Source organism: Astatotilapia calliptera, chromosome 18, assembly GCF_964374335.1.
Source record: "Astatotilapia calliptera chromosome 18, fAstCal68.1, whole genome shotgun sequence".
Lineage (NCBI taxonomy): Eukaryota > Metazoa > Chordata > Actinopteri > Cichliformes > Cichlidae > Astatotilapia > Astatotilapia calliptera.
This window is the reverse complement of record NC_137439.1, coordinates 7872143-7878993: the sequence shown is the minus strand read 5'-3', so window position 1 is coordinate 7878993 and position 6851 is coordinate 7872143. Positions and strand designations below refer to the sequence as shown.

Sequence of the window (6851 nt, the reverse complement as noted above, 5' to 3'; positions counted from 1 at the left end):
CCAGCCACGGCTGGACAGATAGACAGATGTGTTCTATAGATGGTGTTGTTGGAGATAAAGTCGAGGGGGAGTTACCATGTGTCCTGGTTGCTACAAAGCCCTTTGGTCTCCATTCATCAGCAAGAACAGGACCAGACCGCATGAATCACACACACAGCCGAGAGCAGTTTGTGTTTACTGTGTGTGTGTTCATGAATGTAACATACTGTCTGTAGGCAGAGCACATGCACTTTGTCTCACCATTGCAAACGATACATAGCGACAGAGGCTTGTGTATACAATGTGCAGGTGCAGGGATTTTGTACACACACTTTCTGCTTTTAATCAGTCAAATAAACGCATACGAAAGAAAATCAGTGCATACCTCTCTCGTCTAATCACACGGCATCATCTTAAATACAGGAAGTACAGGATAGTTTGCACACTGAGTGTCAGCACTGTAGATGTTAAACAGAAAATAGTCATATTGTCCTTCAGTAAACAAAGGCTGGTAAACAAATAGGCAAGAGTGGGTTATTATTACCCAACAGCACACACTCATATATTACACACACACGCATTCACGCAGATATAAAAGCAGGAGCAGTATTCATTACTGTGCCACATTAAAAGACAGCACAATGGAACATAAATGACTCTGCGCTCCAATAGCTTAATTGCTAATCTCTTCTTTTAGGACAGTGTTTATTTCATTAGCCTCGTTTGCGCTGATGCTATCTCCCTCCTAATTAACTTGTTTGGATTTAAATGTATTTTCCCTTCGTGCCAGGCAAGAAACAAACAAATGCAAGGACCACCGTGAAGCCTGGTACAATAGATGTGAAAAAATAAGGATAAAGAAAATATATAAATCACAGGTTTACATGGACTTTGCGCTGTATTAGAGATAATGATCATGAAATGTGGAGTTAAAGTACTGGAAAAAGTCTATAAGTAACTAATATAGCCATTGGCTCATTTTGTAACTAATAGGAGAGTAATTGGCGTTTAAATATGTACTGCGCATAATTGGGAAATGGAGAAATATGACCCCATCTTTACACCTCAAGACTGGAGCTTTTCGATCTTAATATTGAAAGCGTTTTTTCCTCTCATGTTTCATATGTCTTCTCCTACTAGTAAATATCTTCTCCTTCTTTCATCTTTTTTAATGTAATTCTGTTAAACTTTCAGTAATCCTAGTCTTTGAAACTAATCAGGTCTTTCAAGATGAAATGCCCAACCTTCCTCACATCGCTGAGAGAGCTCATGAGACACAGCACCCAGAACTACAAATTAAATGCTCTGTGCGTAGGCTGTTCGAACAAATATAGTTACAAAATCTTAATCTAAGGCACAAATATCTTTGTGATCCATCCATCTGACTGGATCACGGCTGTATTCTCAGAAGCACAGTGCCCCGTGAACAGGTTGCCAGTTGATTATATGCCTAACACAGACAAAAAGGCAATCATTCAAGCTTCTCCTGCATCCAGTATTTAGAACGGCCAATTAACCTAAGATTCATGTCTGTGGACTGTGAGAGGAAGCCAGAGCATCTGGATTAAAAAAGGGCAGACAAGGGGAGAACATGCAAACAACAGGCAGGTTTGATCCCAAAACCAGTATCAGTATTTGCCATACTTTGACAAAGAGCAATTAGATAACTGTAACCAAACCTTAGCAATGGCCACAGTGCTTTTCTAGCCTTATTTCCAGCAGCTAAAAGAAAGAAATGCATTTTAAAATCATGGTGATTAAATGTAAATAGAGCTTCACTGTGTCAATTAAACAAAAGCTTTGTTCTTGTTCAAATTGTTAAAAAATTCCCAGCATCTGGTTCCCCGGGTGGCCCGCTACATCAGATGAAAACAGATGTCTGGAAGCCTTCACCGGTCCTCATTTGTTTTAATCTGCTACTTTGGTCTAAATCTATCACTGTGGTGCTCTGCAGCATGGCATTCTTTCATTGTGTCAGACTCTGACACTGCAGGCTAGTTTATCTTCACAGTTTGAGTTTGTGCTGCAATGTGGAGCAAAGAAAATAAATGTTTAGGGGAATGCGCTCAGACATGTGTGTGTTTGAGAAAGAACAATAGGTTGAGGGTGGTAGACAAGTCAAATGGTGGATCAAGGGAAAGCTTGAGGTGTACGCTTGCTATTTTGTGGCCATTCGCCCCCAAAAGTGATTTCTTTATCTCATTTCTCAGTGTTTAGAAGCCTGGAAAGGGAAGAAGGCTGGGGGAAAAGGACGTGTAAGAAAGAAACAAAGACAGAAACGTTATTTCTGGTTTGTTTAATTACGTCAACGTGATTGACGGTCAAAGGAAAACGATTTCTTTATCTGGATCCTCAGTCCTGGGAAATAAGAGGGGACGGAGAATTAGAGGAGAAAGCAGAAGTGGGGCAACGAGAATGAAATGGAGTAAAACACTGTGTGCTTCGGGATGTGTGTTTTTCAGTCTACATGTACAAGGTGTGTAAAGAAGTGCAGTGATAAAGAAGCCGCGAAGACAGCAAAGAGAAAAAGAGAGGGTGCGATTAGAGAGAGAAGAAACTCCAAACTATTGAACGGCGTATCTGGCTGTGTACACAGCCATCTGTACGCAGGGCCCTGAACCCATTTAAATTCAGGACGATTGCACTGTTTCTCAAATCCTTCAGAGCTGAATGCTTTTTGCACCCCGTCGAACAGGCTCAGAAGAGTAACACTGCGTCTGAAAATACGAACAGCAGCAGCACACGGAGGGCAGATCTCTTTGTCTGCTTAGAAAGGCAGCATTATCCACCAGGCAAGACACGTTTACACCGGGCGGCCTACAGGTTCTCACTTCGTGTTTTCATATCATTATTGATGGGGGCATTTTACGGTGTGGTGGTTTTTGTTCAAAATGCCCGGAAGGTCAGTCTAACAGCATGGCCGGTCAGCTAACATCAACCAGCTAACAGACATGGGTGAGGACAATAAAACATCACAACCGGCTCAGTTTTCAAGAGTGTGTATGTGATTGAATCTCTTGGGCATGAAGTGAATATTGGAGACTGACTGATCAGTTCCTAGAAGAGAAAGCTTAGGTTGTTGGTTCATCAGACATATGCAGTCTAAGCAGTCATGAGTCGGCTTTGTTGGACTATAAAAACAGGTCAAAAGCCAACACTTTGGTAACCACCCTACCCAGTAAAATGGTAATTCAGTGCAGTGGTGTGGTAAAACTCCCCCTGTCTATAACGCTGCTCCCACAGCAGCGTTATAGACAGGGTTAAGTTTTATTTCTGCCTCAAGCTTGTACTTGATCCCAATCAAAAGGGCACCTTGGCATCTAGACAGGTACAAGAGAGCCATTTGGGAGATACTTATTAATAAAAATACAAAACTGAAATGGAGAACTGTGTGTCACACCCCAAACAGGCAACCTGTTGCTTTTTGTACCTACTATTTTTTTGCCAAGATAAAATTATAATATTGGGCTACTGTGCCAATATTTACTTACTGGCACAGTGTCCCACTAATTTCATCTGACTGCTGCACTCAGGACAGTCGCAATCAATGTAATATATATACATAAATGAATTGATTAGTTTTGTTTATCTTGTGTCATGGTTTATAGTGTAATTAATATTTTACACAATTCATTATTATTTTCTCGTTCTTTCCTCATGTTTTTCTCTCTTCTGCATTTCCCTGCTTCCCTCTGTGTGTATTCCACATTCCTTTCAGTTACTTCCCATTCATATTACTTCCTTATGTGGCTTGCTGTGTTTTGAGTCCCTGTCTTGTTATCTAATTGAATATACCTGTGTCTTATTATATTTGGTAAGTGTGTCCCTTTCCTCAGTCTTAATGACCTTGTCGGGCTTTCCCCCTCCTACTCCTGTGTCTCCCACTGCTTCATTTTCTTGCTTCCTTCTGATTTTCTGTTTGAACTTTGGATTATTCTGCCATATTCTTACAGTACTTTTTTTTTTTTTTTAAATCAAAAAGTCAGATTAAGGATGATCTTCCTTTTTACAACATACAGCCTTTTTGTGCCTTTGTTTTGGTCTGCTAAAGACAGCATCATTGTATACAAACAGGCATCTGCCCACTAACTTCCTCCATCAAATTAAGGCAGATGAAATATGGCTTTTCTTTTATGTCCTTTCTCCTTTGAGAATTCTCCAAAAGCTTTCAAAGTGATGCTTTAAGCAGACACACAAATGCACAAAAATACACCAAATGATTCGTGTCATTATTTGTAGACCGACCATTTTCACTCTCTTATCTTCCCATACTTGCACTTGATAGGGACCTGTATGCAAGAGTCTCATACAGTCCAATAAAGTCAATAGAAATCCCTCCAAGTCACCATGAAACCCCCAACCCCCACCTGATTGATCTTCTTTCTATAGACGTCAGAATTAAATTGGCTAAAACTAATGACCATGTGAAGTCAGAAGTGGAAAGTGCGTTGGCTTGTAAACAGAAAGCATTGTGCTTCTGGTTGAACTCCCAGTTCACCATCACGATTCAGTACAACCTATGCATCAGTGCTAATGCTGGAACAATCCATCAAATCACTCCCCTCTATTGTTTTCTATGCAATTTCACAAACTCAAATTTCACTTGTGCTTGAACTTCTCCCTCTACACATTCAGCTGAAACATGTCATATAATGTAGCTCCTCCGTTTTTCACTTTTTTCCACCAAGTCCAGCTGCCGATAAGTGAAACTGCCACATCAGACTTTACATAAATGCACATCTAAAACTATAACCGTTTGCTGTTCCAGATTGACAGGTGTATTACATTAGATGAAAATACAACCCCATCTACTGCACGAGTACATAAATTCATAAACAATCATCCCTCACCCTCTCAGGATACCATGCAGCACTCAAATCAGTGCATCTCATCAGCACCCATTCCATCAACACTTTGGTTGCTGACACTCAAGGGCAGCCTTTAATTTCAGCCAGTGATGAATGAGCTGGTGGGACAGAGGGAGGGGGATGAACTCCAATCAAGGTGCTCCTATGGGACTGTTATCAATGGGGTACTTCCGGAAACATCTGCCACATGGCTATCTATCATCAGATGACCAGAGAAGCTGCAGTGGGGAATGATGGGCTCAGCTGTGAGGCTTGTGTGGCTGTTGGTAGAAGCGCACCTTTTGAGTTTTTCATCACTGTACTTTGTCATTACATGATCAAAATGATAGTGGGACAGGTTAGCACGCATTCTCCGCCTGTAATAAATCAGTGATTTTCTGTAATGATAAGAGAATGTGGTGATGGATTTCTTGAAAGTGTCTCGGTATGCTGTACAACCACATCTTATCTGATCTACGCGGAGCATGGAAGTTATTCCAGGGAAGCGAACATCTTCAATAAAATTGAAACCTATCAGAGCTCTGAACAAAAATCTCATTTAAAATATGAAACACAAATTTGCAGAAATGCTGTGCTGTCGTCTTCAAGAGACGAGCTTTGAGCTGCGGGTGTCAGAAAGGACATTCTGTGTTTCCTTTAATCAGTGAACAAACAGAAACACTGTTGCTGGAAGCAAAGAGCAGAAAAAAAGTAGCTAAATTTAAAAAGTGTAACATTTCTTCCTTGTTTTATTTTAGGACGTGTTCTCTCGTTTTAAAAGAGGATTCTTCCAACATGCTAAGCCCTGTTGCTTCTGTAGTGTGTGTAGTTCAGAGTGATAAAGCCCATGGTGTTTGGTGTGATTACCCCAGATGCTGCCTGGCATGTAACTAATGACTTGCGATTCACCCTAGGTCAAGTCTGAGGCTTCTGCTTGAGCTTTGAAGCTTGTTTACCCTGCTGCTTAATGCCCATGAGACCTCTATGCTCCCCTCCGCTCCCTGCATACCTTCTAGACAAATTAAGTACCTGCACTAGAAAAGGATTTTTTTTTAAGAAAGAAAAGAAACAGTCTTTTGGTGCTCAAAGCAACAACAACCAAAAAAAAGAAAGCAAAAAAAAACACATTTGAAAAAGTCAGCAGCAATGTCTCTTTCCAGAAGTCATGACAGTGTTGTTGAAAATCCACATAGCTTGTTGAGAAATGTTTCAGGCAGGAACTTTTTTTCTGTTAACTGTCTCCATCCTCCAACCAAGAAGCATGAAGCTAGCTAACGTTAACGTTGCCAAAAAGGGACACCATCAGTATTCTCATGCCATCGAGCAAAAGCCTCATCGGGGGTGGTGGATGCTTTTCTCTTTCAAGTGATGAAAACAAAAAGTTGCACATGAAGCTGCTTAGTACTTCACTTAGTTAAGACGTGTGGATTTCTTCATTCCTTTATGGCTTGATCTGGCATGATTTTGTCAAAAACACATTGCTGTCATTGGGTTTTACTGTACTCACATTGTTACACGGCCTGGTCCGTGCACAGGGAACTCACACCAAAACTGAAGCAGACTGTGTGGGGAGTGAGAAGGACCCAACTGCACACACGGAGGGAGACGGAACTAAGGATAAACAAAAAGCGAGCTGTGTATTATGGCTGATACATGAGTACAAAATAAAGCAACAGGGGCGAAAATAAACCTGAAACATAAACAGAAAAAACTAAACTGAGGTAACTATGTCAACGGACACGAACATGATTCTGAACAGGCACATGCGAGAAACTATGATATAAAAAACATGAACTGAGCAGACTCAAGTACATGAAACATGACAGACAACCTGACAAAGACTGAATGAAAACACACAGACTAAATACACAGAAGGGTAATGAGGCAAGTGGAAACACCTGGGGAGACACAGCTGACACAAATAAACATAATAGCGCCACAGGGGAAGAGTAATATATGCACATTGAACATAGAAACCTCAAGACTTTCAAAATAAAACAGGAAACATGGAGACACGTAGACATA

At 40.8% G+C, this 6851-nt stretch overlaps 1 long non-coding RNA gene across 1 annotated transcript in view; it reads right to left on the bottom strand.

Moving 5' to 3' along the window:
- LOC145421972 (uncharacterized) overlaps positions 1 to 6473 on the bottom strand; it is an 18684-nt gene extending 12211 nt beyond the window's left edge. Inside the window, exon 1 of the long non-coding RNA XR_013903338.1 lies at positions 6334 to 6473. This is a non-coding gene — a long non-coding RNA (uncharacterized LOC145421972). The remainder of the gene's footprint in view (positions 1 to 6333) is intronic.
- Positions 6474 to 6851: the final 378 nt, after the last annotated feature.